At 42.9% G+C, this 14,321-nt stretch overlaps 1 pseudogene; it reads right to left on the bottom strand.

The window, feature by feature from the left end:
• Nucleotides 1–13,194, bottom strand: part of LOC147684852 (lipase maturation factor 2-like) — a 62,882-nt pseudogene extending 49,688 nt beyond the window's left edge.
• Nucleotides 13,195–14,321: the final 1,127 nt, after the last annotated feature.

Here is a 14,321-nt window from a genome sequence, read left to right as displayed (position 1 = left end):
GTCCAGTTAAAAAGGCGGAGGCTCCCAGTAGAGACATTGATCTCTGTTGGCCAGAAAAGTTAAAAGGCTGACATGTTTCTTTCCTTCAAGAAGTCAATAATGATCAAAAGGGCAATTCATCAGGACCAGTGGATTTTGATCTACACAAAGTTTGGAACCTGGGGTGGAATGTATGGTAATCTAAACACTACATACCCTATGAAGGTTTACCTACAAAAGGTGCCTTAAGAGCTGACCTGAAATCAGAAAAAAAGAATACATAAGTACAACAGAGCTCTATCATCTAGTCAGTTCAAACATTTTATATATGTTAGCAACCCTAAAAGTGTCACACAATGAGTGTAAAACAGGAAAAAACAGAGCATGTGACGGGCAGGTGACACTCTGCAGGTGAATGGATGGAGGAACGTTTTCATACACAGTAGTGGGTAGATGCTGAGTCACTTACCCAAGTTGGGTAGTTTCCGTGTCTCCTTGCGATATCACTGAGACTACAGGAGGCCACAAGATAATTCCTGGTATCGAGCGAGACTGACAATGCACCAAATGAACTACACCATCGCCGGGGTCTCAAAAGTGAAGGCATCGGGTAGGTCAGTAGTTCAAACAGTGTGTTGCTCTTAATTGTATGCAGTTGGTTAATGAGCGGGGTCATCGGCACAACCGGTAGTGCATGGAAGCCATGTTGGAAGAGTGAAAAAAGTAGTTAATTAACCTTAAAATCCCATCCGGACTTTCAGAAATTGGGGTGTTTGAAAATAAAAGGATGCAGCCCCAATTGGTGGGGTCTATCCAAACATAGGAACTGGTTATGCCCGGTGTGGCAGTTCAGTTGTGGGCACAGTAGCTGCACCAATAGCCACATCATGGTGAGGCAGGTCTGCCTCGCGTTACAGACCACCCCGTGGAAAGGAGGCCTGTCGGGGAAGCACCCGGTTCTGTCTGCCGAGAGGGGAGACCCACTGTCCACGTCATAAAGAGTGGGATAAGGGGGCAGTGCTGATGTCTCCCTCCACTTTGGAGATAGAAAGGGGGCAGGGGAGACCACCGCAAGGGTTACTGAGTCACTTATAAATCCCTTTTAAAGATGGCCCCTTTGTTAAAGTTAGGGCGGCCTCACGCTCCATCCACCTTATGTTGTCAGCTGATGGCCATGGTTAACAAAATTTGTGCACATCTTAGTGCTGGTCCTCTGGCATCTAACATTTCTAAAGTGTACAATAATGAGTGTCTTCACTGGTTTGGTAGTCATACCTATATACTTTTTTTCACAAGATAATTTCACTGTATAAATTAAGTTTTTTGTGTTGCAATTAGTATTTGTTTTTGTGTCCAGGTGAATGTATTTGTCAGCATGACCTCTTTTGCAGCAGTGGTAGGACACCAGACTGCACATGAGCCGGAGGGAAAATGGCAGCTCACAGGGGGAAGCACCCAATCTAACCTTTAGTTAGACATATCGGGTGTCCAAGGTCTTGTGTGTACCCGTATGTCATTGAAATCTGAGGTGCGTTTGAAGGCAAACCTGGGTTGTGGTATGATGAGGTCTCCGGTCTGTAAGATACCCCAGTGCTTTTTCATTATCTTCCGTATCCTGCTTGATTCAGGAGTGAATGGGGTTAAAGTATGTAATCCTGTTTCACCAGGTTCTCAGATATTAATTGTGCATTTGTGTTGTAGTCATGTATGGAAAAATTAGCCATAGGAGAGGTTATCACTAAATGCCTCTGGATGGTGACTGCAATAGAGAAGAACAATGCTGAAATCTGTAGGCTTTTTGTACGTTGTCATACTCAGTCTTCCCCCATCCTCCAAGTTGACCATGAGATCTAAAATGGGGAGCTTTTCATCAGAGACATTGCTGGAGAAGTGTAAGAAAAGGTTACTAGTGTCAATCTAATCACAAAAAGCATCACATGTGACCCTGTCTCCCTTCCAAAAGAGAAGGATGTCAGCAATGTATCAGCACCAGAGGGATATATTGGTCTGGTAGCGATTGGATACATGGAAAATATTTTCTTCCTCAAGACTAAAATGTAGAGGCATGCCAGACTAGGGGCAAAAGTACTCCCCATGGAAGAATCCTGGGTCTGATGGTAGAGATGGTTGTCATCCTGGAAAAAAATGTCAATGAGGTCTAATGTGACACATTCTGTGATAAAGCTTACTCGAGTAGGTGGCATCTAGTCTTCAGATAGTAGGGCACTCTCTCAACCACTTCCAAAGTGGCAGTTTGGGGGATGTTAGTGTAGAATGCCTCAATTTCAAGTGTTATTAGTAAATCAATCAGTATGTGTTATTGGTATCTTTGATAAGATTAAGCACATCTCTAGTGTCCTGTATGAATGAGGGAGTCTTTTTTACCAAAGGTTGCAGAAAGTGGTCACAGAAACTTGGCAAAGTTCTAATAAGGAGTCAATCCCCAAGACTAGGGGTCTCCCAGGTCGTGGGTAGATCCCCTTGTTATTTTAGGGAGAGTATAAAAACAGAGGGTCCTGGGTTGGGTATTCACCAAAAAGTCAGCCTCTTTTTTGCTGATCCATTTATGTGTCTCAGTGGTGGATACCATTGGGGTGATCTGGGTACTCAAACGTACCATGGGATCATTGAAGATAGGCCTATAGTAGTTTCTGATGGCAAACTGGCATGCTCACAATGGCGCCATGTTGTCAGCCTACTTTATGGTGATCCGGATGTCATTGGCTTAGGATTTTATGGCTGCCAAATCCAAATTGGACAAGTTGTGGAAGGTGGATCCCTGTGTGCCATTGGCTACCTCCTCAAGTACTGTTGTTCGAAAACCAGCATTTTGTTAGGATTATGTTGGCTGTAGGATTAAACCTAGAGGGGTTGTTTAGATGATTGTCTGTCCATTCTGGACTAGGTTTGTCTTGAAAAAACTGTCCTCAGTCATATTTTGCCGAAAGGATTGTGAAGCGCACAGTTATCCCAGAATTTGGCAATCTTGGGAATTGGAATAAGCTGAGGCCTTTATTCAGGACCTTGGTCTCTGTGGCAATGAGAATTCACAGTGATAGGTTGACTATTCATTTTTCCTCCCTGTCTGGCTCCAGGCCTGCATTTGCTGTTGCCAGAAAGGAGAAGGGGCACACTACTGCACAAAAACAATCCTGGGAGGCAAATTTCTCTTTCAATGTGTGCTAGAGAATGCAGCACACATAACGAAAGAAACAAGGAAAAATAGAGATATTTCTCCTTGTTACCCCTCCCCTAGAAGGTGTAAGAATGTGGTGCATTCCCAGGTGTACAATGTCTTGCTATTGCTATCAGTACACTTGTGGGGGCAATCTAAACGTGACTAGACCTACCTGATTTCCACGGCTGCAGGTTCCTTTGACCTCCCTCCCGCCGCCGCAGCATTACATTCCGCGACCGCTGTGCGGAGGGGGGAGTGCAACCCCCAGAGGACTTAGCGGCGGAAGCCGCCACCGACGTTTCTGTGCCCGGAGGCGCTTAAAAAAGAAAGGACAGCCCCCACGTCACGGGAGCGCGTGGGCAGCCCCGGGCTAAGCCCGGGCAAAGGGCGGGCCCTCTGTGGCCCTCGGAGGCCGGAGGAGGCTGGGCTGGGCCGCCCCCCTAAAAATTGGCGTCTGACGGGTAAGAGGCGAAAAAGAGACAGGGAAGATTGTGACTGTGACCTAAATACAGTGAACTTTCGGCCTCACATTTCTCAAAGTGAGATGGCCCTCAAATCTAAAAAGGGGAGAAAGACTGAACTGATGAGACCAGGTGGCAGTACAATTGGGACCTTAGAAAGCTTCTTCACAAGGGCAGCCGGGGTGTTGGGGAGGGAAATAGAATTAATGGAGAAGCGGCTATCCTTGGAACTTGGTGCTACAAAAAGGTTGTCGCTAGGTGCAATAAGAGATGCGGGTACACCAGAGGATGCTGATGGCCAAAGACTTACTGCAGTTAATTTGATATCCCCAGGAAATGAGCTATATGAGGCTATATCCACCATTGACGATAACTTGTCGACCTGTAATAGTGTCTCCTCAGAGGAATTCCATTCAATAGTATTAAAAAGTAAAACAATGCCAAATGATAGCAGACCTGTGTGCTCCAAGCAAGCAGGAAAAAGGAAAAGGAGAGGGAAGTGTCAAGTAGGTAGGAAACCTAAAGTCCCGAAAACTACTAATAAATTGGTGAAAACATCTTCGAGTAAAGCCAAGGCTACACAACCTAGCCCTCCTAGACTAAACTCGCCCTTAGCACTATCTACACCCTCCCCAGAGATTGATTACCAACCTCTAGCCACAGCCGATAGTGACGGGGTTTGTACCATAGCACATATGGATCACCTATTAAGATCATTCACTCTCCCACTCATTGAGAGGTTGAAGGTCCTAAATGATATGGTGGACAATCTCTATAAGGTAGTTGCAAACAATAGAAATGGGCCAGGGAATCTAGAATCAGTTAAGCAAAACAGGGGACATGTTAATGAGCAAAGTAAGCAGGGTAAACCTACCCTCCCCACCACATGTCTGAAAGCAGCCAGTGTAGCTGAAGGGATACGATTGATCAGAACAAAGAGTGACTCAGGGAACAACACAGGGAATAAAACAGGTAGTGAGAAGAACACTAAACTTAAAGAGCAGAGGAATCTCGGGGTAAACACATGTTCCACAAAGGATGAGGGAGTAAGAAGTGTAGCTGAAATAGCAAGCACCCCTGCCAAGCTCCGGACCCTCAACCTACCACCGCAGTCTGCACCACTGGTCTTAATACTAGGAAATGTGCCACCCCTTAAGGAGGGAGCCAGAGAGAACTAAAATCAGCTGAGAAATAGGGTTATGCACTGGCTGTCTAATAATACAACAGAGGGTAGGATGGTAGGCCCGAATATCATAATGGTTAGACAGGTGTTTTGGCTTGGCAGATCTAGGAAATCAAAAAAGGGTGACTGTGTGGTGATTAATTTTAATAGCCAAGCACCAGTTGAGAGGATTATGAGAGAAGTAGGTTGTTGTTGGGGATTAGGGGTCAAGGTATTGAGATCTTACCACTAGGCTTTTTCTACAGACCCATAAATCAAACAAGACCTGCTAACGGGAATAATTGGCAACAAGTCAGGAGAGTCGCCCACGGACAGGAAGGATACCAGGGTGGGAAATTAGGAGGACAGAGATGGGGTATACAGGGGTTTAATAGGTACTTAGGGCCTAATAGATTTACAGTGTTGTCCGGTCTAAATGACTGTGACTGACGGTGCGGAAGGAACGAGGGCTATAATAAGCATAAGGGCTGCATTCAAAAGCAGAGTGAGGGTAGGGTTGTAACTTCCATGGAAGGGGAAGAAATAGGAGGTGTACCAACAGAACCCCATAATACACAAGATCTAGCACTAGGAACTACATCATACGTGGAGGTCTATATCGATGCAGATTAAACTAATTTGAATAGAATACAAGCTATCCCCAAAGCAAGTGATGATAAGCCCACTGGGAAACCAGCATGTGTAGTGGTGACCCGGGCAAAAGTAGCTGTGCCTTTGTCTAATGAAAATACTAACCCCCCACTTACAAAGGCAGCGGCATTATGAGACAGGGTAAGGGTAGTTTTCAGGAACACCTGTGGTTTGGAGAACAAGGTTTCTAACACAGTATGGAGGGACTTTATAAATGACTTTGATATACTCTGCATTCAGGAAACATGGATTATAGGGGAAAAACACCTGGATGGCTACAAGACTTTTCACATCCTGGCGGTATACTCCGCACATGGTAGACACAAAGGGGGAATTTGTGTATATGTATCTAATTTACTGAGAGTGCGGGGGATAAAAATGCTGAAGTGTTCCCCCTATTATCAAATGGTGTCCATCCATCTAATATCGGGGCTAGGCTTGCTGGTGGTGAACTTTTATAATAATACAAACGGAAATTTTGTGGATGTATTGAATAATCTGATGGAAGACTTAAATCACTTGTACTTTGCCAATTACATAGAGCTATAATTGTTGTGTGGGTAGAGGATTTTAACATCAGCATTTGTAATTCATATGCATGTAGTTCCAGAGAAGATGAGTGGGAAGGAAGTAATAGTGCGAATCATTTCACACACTCAGAGAAAGGGGAAAAAATAAATGATATTATGGCCTACAATCGGTCATTGATTTTATACTAGTCCCTAATAAACATCATAACCGGGTGGAGAAGTTTGAGATCCACTCAAATGGCCTCAGTGAAAACATGCCTATTAGTCTTTATCTAACCCTACCAGTTTCCAATAAATCCACCACCATCGAGGCTCTGGCATGGGTGCAGGATGTAACACTGGCACGACTAAATGGTTTTAGCCTAAAGTGGAGTGCTTTAGATCCAGTGAAAATAAACAAGGGGATTATCACTAAAGCTTTGCCACACATTCAGGTCTGCCTAGACGAAAAGTCCACACATAAAGAAATACAGGATGCCTTTGGAAGTATCACTGCAGTAATACATGATACTCTAATTAAAACCAGTAAAAAGCATGCTAAGCCCACGGGGTGGTTTGATACCCAATGTACAAAGGCATATACCAAGCTAAAAGCCGCGCTTAGCGCTAAATCTAGAGAATATGAATTAATAAGAAATTGTAGAAGGGCATATAACCATGCTAGGTCACAACGGAAAAGGGAACTTAAAGAACAAGCATGGCAAAATCTGCTTTTAGCTTCAGAAAGCAGAAACCCTAAGCTGTTTTGGCAAGCAGTTAGAGCCCCTTATTTCACTAAGGAGGATATGGCAACAGTAGAGGTCGCCATTGATGAAAGGGCATGGATCGACTTCTTCTCAAATGTTTACAAAAGGGAGGGGGAAAGTCCAAGTCTTATCATCGAAACGATGCACCAACTATGGACCACTCACCGATAGCCCTAGAAATTTGCCTTGACGAAGTTCTGACGGCAATTATCAGTAGTAAAGGGAACAAGGCTCCGGGCCCTGACGGAATACCAAATGATGTCTTTAAGTTGACCCCGGATTTGTGGGCGCCAATATGCACGCGTGTCCGGCAGTCATGTTGTGCAATAGGATTTATTAAAACCTGGTCCGAATTGGTGATAATACCGATACACAAAAAGGGGGATAGAGAGAGCCCATCTAATTATAGGCCAATTTCCCTATTGGACTCCCTTATGAAGCTAGCAGGCAGGGTGGGCCTAAATAAACTCCATATATGGACAAACAACAACAACATCCTGAGCCCTGTTCAATACGGTTTTAGAGAGGGGATGGGTACGGTAGAACAGGTTCTTAACTTTGTATTAATTCAGGGGAAATACACACAGGCGAAGAAAGAACGCTTATATGCCATCTTCTTTGATCTCAAATCCGCTTTCGACTGTGTGTGTGTCATGCGAAGTTATGGCAAACCCTGGAAGAAATAGGAGTGGAACCCGCCATAGTACTATTCCTTCGCCAGCTGTATTCTGGGGCTACAGCAAGGGTGAGATACGGAACAAAGGGAGAATGCACTGGGCCTTTCCGCATAGAGAAGGGGGTGAGACAGGGCTGTGTGCTGGCCCCATTCCTATTCTCCATTTACACGAACGCCTTGGAGGGGGAATTGGAGACCAGTACAATTGACCCCCGAGATTTGGTGAGAGACAGGCTGTCTCACTCCTCTATGCGGACGACGCAGTGCTTATGGCCCGAACAAAGATGGGTGCCAAAAGGGCATTAGCAAAATATAATCATTTTATGGGGTCAAGGGGGCTAAAAATCAATGCCAAAAAATCATTTATGATGGTGTGTGGGAAGGGGCGGGCCGAACATAAGGAAATTAAGGTGGATGGCCTCACAATTGGATGTACAAAAACCTTCCCCTATCTGGGGGTATTGCTCGATGGTTCAGGCCTGTGGGGGGCAGCCATAAAGATCTGAACCCTGCTATTTAAACGCTCTATAGCGGCCCTTATGAATTTCTCTAAACAACTGGGCAAAAGACCAATGCAAATCCTTCTAAAAATGTATATGCAAAATGTAGGAGTATCGCTCTATATGGGGCTGGTATTGGGGTTTCCAGAATGCACCAACTATTCAAATAGTTGAAAACTGTTTTTTAAGATATTTATTAGCGCTGCCGCAGGGTGCGGCAACATTTAGCTGTCACGCAGAGTTAGGTCTGGATCACATCTCCGATCTTATTAAACTTTAACCAATCTTACTCTGGCATAGGGTATGGACGGCGAAAGCCTTGGGACTTAATCGGGACATTATAAAGGATGCGATGGCCGTGGATAATGTAAAATGTATTCCGTGGTTAATGTATGTTAAGAATACCCTCTCAGACTTGCAAAGACCAGAGTTATACAGTAACCCAGATAATAATAGCGGGATATCAAGGAAAGATCTGAAAAGACTATGTATGAGTCACTTTGAAATATTAAGAACCTCAGGTGTACTCTTGAAATGTACAGTCATTCAACACCAAATGACCCTAACATGCCAACTGATTCAACCCTATTTAACTATTTGCAACGTGGGCCTTGACCCTTTTATATTAACACGGTTCAGATTTGAACTATTTTTTCGCCTGGTAACCTTTCCTTTAAGAAATGACTGGGCACAGAATCTGGCACCCTGCACCTGTGATAATCTGTCTAGACAATCCACTTTCCATCTGATTTTATTCTGTAAACATTACAATATTGAACGCAGAAGATGGATTAGACAATACTTGAGACAGGGTTATTGGCGACAATGTAGACCTGCGTACTTAAGCCTGCTGCAATTAGAGAGTGAGAACTGTATCATGGTTATGATTGTTTTTTTTAAAAAGTATATTGCAGAAACGGAAGTTAATGATGATAACTGATTATGCATCTGATCGAGACAATTAATGTTAATGTTAATGTTACCGGATTTCTAGAGCACGTAGCTGCCCGTAAGCATATATATATAGATTATATGTATATAATATGAACTGCTTTATATCGACAATGTATTATTTTAATGCTTTTTTAAAAATTGTTTTTAATGGAGGGTGATTATGTATATTATGAAATGTGTATATATATTGTGAAGCTTTTATGATTTGATATACTGCTAAAATCGAATAAAGTATTTCTGAGTCTGATTTTCAATTCAATTCAAAGTGCTTTATTCGAGTATTACTCATAAAAGCAAGACATACAAACATATAATAAAAAGCAATTAAATTTACAGAGTCAATTAGACGAAGCACATTACACAATTTAGACAATTTAAAGAACTATGACACATTACACAATTTACACAATTAAAACTATGACACATCATATATACAGGTGCAAAGATCATTAGTATTAAAAATACCAGAGGGATGATAATCAGAATGACAATATAAAAATCCTCAAAAATCTATAACATTAAGAGTTCAAACCGATGATACATTAATAAACATTAACAGAGAATAGACAGAAGTCTAGCAGTCTCTGGTCAGCAAAAAGATTTACAGAGAATAAACATTAGTTTAGCAGTCTCTGGGCTATTAATATGCATTTACAGAGAATAGACAATTGTCTAGCAGTCTCTGATCAACTTGGTAGTGGTAATTAACTTACCAACCGTCTCTGCCTTAAGACCCATGCCCACCCCAAGTACTTTGCAATGGCAATATTAATCCAATCTTCAGTAGTGGATTTTACAATACGCAGCGCCACCAAGCTACTTTTTGTGCCTAAATTCCTGCACATAGGAGCCAACCAGGCTCGCCTTGGGGCGGAATATGCTGGGCAACAAAACAAAAAGTGACCTAGAGTTTCATTTCCTACCCCACAGACTGGACAAATTGCTACGCCCCCAGATTTCCATTTAGATGTTAAATTACAAAGGGGGAGCGAGCCTGCCCTCAGTTGGAATAGCAGTTTTCTGTCCATGGGGTTCGTTATGTAATCCCAATACTTTTCATAAATGGGGTACATCTTGACTTCTAGGAAACTAGTGGTCATGGTCCCACTGTTAGTACTAAGCATACTCCTATTAACAACATTTTCCCAAAAAATGTTTTTTAAAACAGACTTAGTGGGAAATAAAGCCCCAGCAGGATCGGTCCATAAATCATTTATGCCCAGATGCATCAACGAGATTCGCATTCGCAAACGGTGCGAATCGCAATATACGGCCGTTTGCGAATGCAAAGCATGTCATCGGTATGCATCATTATTTGGCAGTGTTTCGCATTTTTAGGAATCGCATTTTCAGTTGCGATTTCCAAAAAAGTTCGCTAACATTGCGATTTCGTGTCATTTTGCGAAAAAATGCTATGCATCAAAATTAGCAATTTGCGATTGTGTCAAAAATCGCTATTAGGAAATGCAAAAATAAGAAGAACTCAAACTTGGTGCTAATTTCAGCAAGTGGCAGGAGTGGATCTGTCAATCACCTGTACTGCATATAAGGACCTCTCAGACCATGACCCAGCCTTTCAAGATGGCTGCACTTTACTTTTTGGCACGCAGACAGAGGCTGAGAGCAGCTGCAGGTTGGAGGAGAAGGCTCATCGAGGAGAGGATCTTCAGAGTGCGCATAACGTTATTGGGGCAGACAGAGGCTGAGATATTCAAGAAATATAGGCTGAATGCCACTTTAATATTAGATTTAATTCAGGAATTGGACCCAATCCTGCAGAGGCAAACACGCAGGACACAAGCCATACCTACCCATGTGCAGGTATTGTGTTCGTTGCACCTCCTTGCATCGGGGTCATTTCAGGGGGTAGTGGCCATTGCTGGTGGCGTGTCTCAGAGTTCCCTTTCCCGATTTTTTAATTCCTTTTTAAATGCCATGTTACAACGAATAAGGTTACATATCCAATTCCCATCCACACCCCAGGAGTTAATGAAGACCAAACTGGATTTCTACAATATGGCACAATTCCCTCATGTAATTGGTTGTGTAGATGGTACACATGTTCCCATTTGTCCTCCCTCTGAAAATGAATATATTTATCGGAACAGGAAATGCTTCCATTCCCTTAATATTCAAGCTATCTGCAATTCAAAAACCATAATCACAGACCTAGTTGCCAGTTACCCTGGAAGTGCCCATGACTCCTTCATCTTTAGACATAGTGCCATTCATGCAAGATTGCTCTCAGGTGAATTTGGAGATGGATACCTACTAGGTAAAAGATTCATTCAACTCTACAGACTTTGAATTGAACTGCACACATGTATGCTTACCTTACATTTACATTGCTTTCTATTGCAGGAGATAGTGCTTATGGAGTGAGGTCCTACATATTAACTCCATACCTGAACCCAACTACAAGGAAAGAGCAGCACTACAACCAGGCGCACATTTCAACACGGAATGTCATAGAGCGTACCTTTGGAGTCATGAAATCACGCTTCAGGATTCTACATAAAACTGGAGGAGCATTGCAGTACCAACCAGACATTTGCTGCAAAATTGTTGCTGCATGTGCAATGCTACATAATCTAGCAACGGAAAGGGGAATCGAACTTGATGAGGACGATGTCTTACCTCCGAACATAAATCAGCCTCCACAACCTCAACCAAGAGCACATGGACCAGAGGCAGCAGAGGGCAGGAGGAGAAGGGCAGAGATCACACAGCATTATTTTTGAAAGAGGTAAGAAAAACTCCAAACAGTTCATGTTGAGATAAATGTGTGCATTTTAATGGTCAAATAAAATGAATGCCTACATGACTCGTACTCAACTTGAAATTTAAATTAAATTGTCGGCCAAAAAACCAGCCAGGGTCCAATGAACAAGTAGAATTGAACAAAAATGGCACTCATGCATACCCTGCAAGATTTTTCAAAATGTCATTTTTTGTGGCCACGCACTCCTAATGCCTTTCCAGGACTTTTCACAGTAAGCATTTTGCCATGAGTGGCATCACTCTGCTTTCTTACACTTCTCCGTGTGGCACACAAGGCATGCTGAGATGTGCCACTCTCAGCACTGGTGTCACCCCGTTCCTCATTTTCATTTACATTTCCAGTGGATGCCTTGGACTGTGTTTCGGCTGATGTCGCTAGGGATGCCCCCACACCTTTTTGTATGTGTTTGAAAGTTTTCATCAAAAGTACCTGTGTGGATAGTGTTTGTTTGCAGAGGGCACAGGTACAATTAGTAAGGGAAGTTATTTCCTTGTAATGTGTCTGCATGCTGTTCAAGAGTTTCTCCTGTTTTTTTGCAGAAATCTTTTGATGTTTGTTAAACAAATTGCACATCAATTCCAAAGAGTTAGCAATCCGGTCAAGCTTTGATGTTGTTGATTCATGGCCAGTTTTCATAACATTGATCATCGCATTCATACTGCTTGCTAGAGTGCCCATTTGTTCGCTTATGTGACCCATTTTGCCTTTGATAATCCGAATGTCTTTCCCTTGCAGACGCTGCACCTTCAAAATTTTGTCCTCCACATGATTGCCTGTGAAGGTTCCATCAGCATCCACTCCACTTTCATGCGCTGCACTTCGACTCAGTCTGAACTGTTGCTGTCTCCTACGCCTGCTCATCGATATATTTGACACTGCTGGAGTGGTTTGTGGCTGGCTTGGTGTCACATTTTCATTCTGCTCTGGTTCAGAATCAGTCTGGAGCAGTTGACGCACTCGCTCTCTCTCACTTGGCACTGAATGAGCATTAGATGTACTGGGAGCATTTTCATTTTCATTATCAGGCCCTTCGGAGTGGTGCATATCCCTTAAGTCATGCTCGATGAGATCTTGTAATTGCTCTATGGATCAACGAAATGTGAAAACATTTGTTACTTTTTGTTTGCAATGACATTACTCTATATCTATATAAAGTTCAAGAATGAATTGACTCAAAATGATGTTGTGTCTTATTTCCGATTTGCATGTGGCGATGTTTATATGTGATGCTAATCTTCATCATTATGTAGTCCAACAAAAGACCTACAACTACCACAATGCACTGCTCCTAAGTCTTTCTAATCATGACTGGGAGAGACTTTGGGACTCAGGAAGATCAGTTTTAATTCAAAATGCAGCACACACATCATTACTTGTTAATTCAGTGACTGAAGTCACACTTTTTAACACACATAGCAATCACTTACCTTCAGTAGGAGTTGGAATCTCCGATGTGTCGATGTTCGTCACTCCGACTACAGTCTCCGGCAAAAGTGTGGCTTCCACCATTTCTTCTAGGGGAGTGTTTCCTGTATCCCTGGGTGTTCCGCCGCCGGTGAGATTTGAAGATTTCATTCTTTTGGCTAGCTTCTCTTTTGCACGGCTGCGCAGGTCATACCACCTTTTCTGGAGATTATTGATGTCACGATGTGCCACTCCGACTGCATTTACTTTTGATTGTATTGCAATCCATAGGTTCCTTTTCACAGGTTCAGGAACCTTAAGAGACAGCTTTCCAAACAGCTGCTCATGTCTTGCAGTCACCTCCTCGATGAGTATTTCCAGTTCTTGATCAGAGAACTTGATTTTGCGTTTTCGAGCAGGCCCCTCGGCAACGGAATTCTCGATTTCCATTTTCAAAGGCAAGTCCCAGACTCCAACAGCAACCGCCGCGAACAGCTCACACTGTGAACGCCCTTACCACACCTTCTAACTGAGGGGCAGCTGCGCCTAATTGCTGTACTGGCTTTTAGGCAGTTGGCGGTAAATGAGATGCATCATGTGTGTGAAATCGCATTATGCGATACCGCAAACAGCGATTTCGCAGTTAAGGAATCGCATAAAAAATGCGAATTTGTGAAAAATGCGAATTTTACCGACACGCAAAAATTTTGCGAAAAAAATGATGCATAGCCATTTGCGATTCTTTATATGCGATTCCTTATTTTTCGCAGATAAGAAATCGCATTTTCAAACGTTGATGCATCTACCGGTTAGTCCTAAATTAAACAATGCATTTTTTAAAGTTTTAAACCATCTGATTTTATTATAATGGTCAGCTTTAATCACATCAATGAACCCATCCACGTAGTGGGAGAGCTCTGGCGTAGTCCAAAGTCTGCGCCAGAATAGAATCGGACGTAGTTTAGCCTTTTCCGAAATTTCTCTCCTACCTACCTCATAACGCAGGAGCAATAGCGGACTGCTTTGTGGGGTACCTGTCAATGACCTAAGAAATATTAATTGCAGTTACAGATAACAATCAGTCTGATTTTCTAAATCTGGGAATGTGTCAAAAATCATGGGAGTTGCATGAGAACACCTCCCACAAAGCTCATGAAATGCCTTCCCAAGGCAGAGTAACTCAACACATCGATTTGTGCTGCGTTGTGTTAGTCCAGATATTTGTAGCCACTCAGAGTCACAGAAAGTGGCTTTTAGAGGCTTCACAAATCTGTCTTAAGGTTTGCACCGCTCTTGCA

This window comes from Lissotriton vulgaris, chromosome 10, assembly GCF_964263255.1.
Source record: "Lissotriton vulgaris chromosome 10, aLisVul1.2, whole genome shotgun sequence".
Taxonomy (NCBI): domain Eukaryota; kingdom Metazoa; phylum Chordata; class Amphibia; order Caudata; family Salamandridae; genus Lissotriton; species Lissotriton vulgaris.
This window is presented reverse-complemented; position numbering and strand designations above follow the sequence as displayed.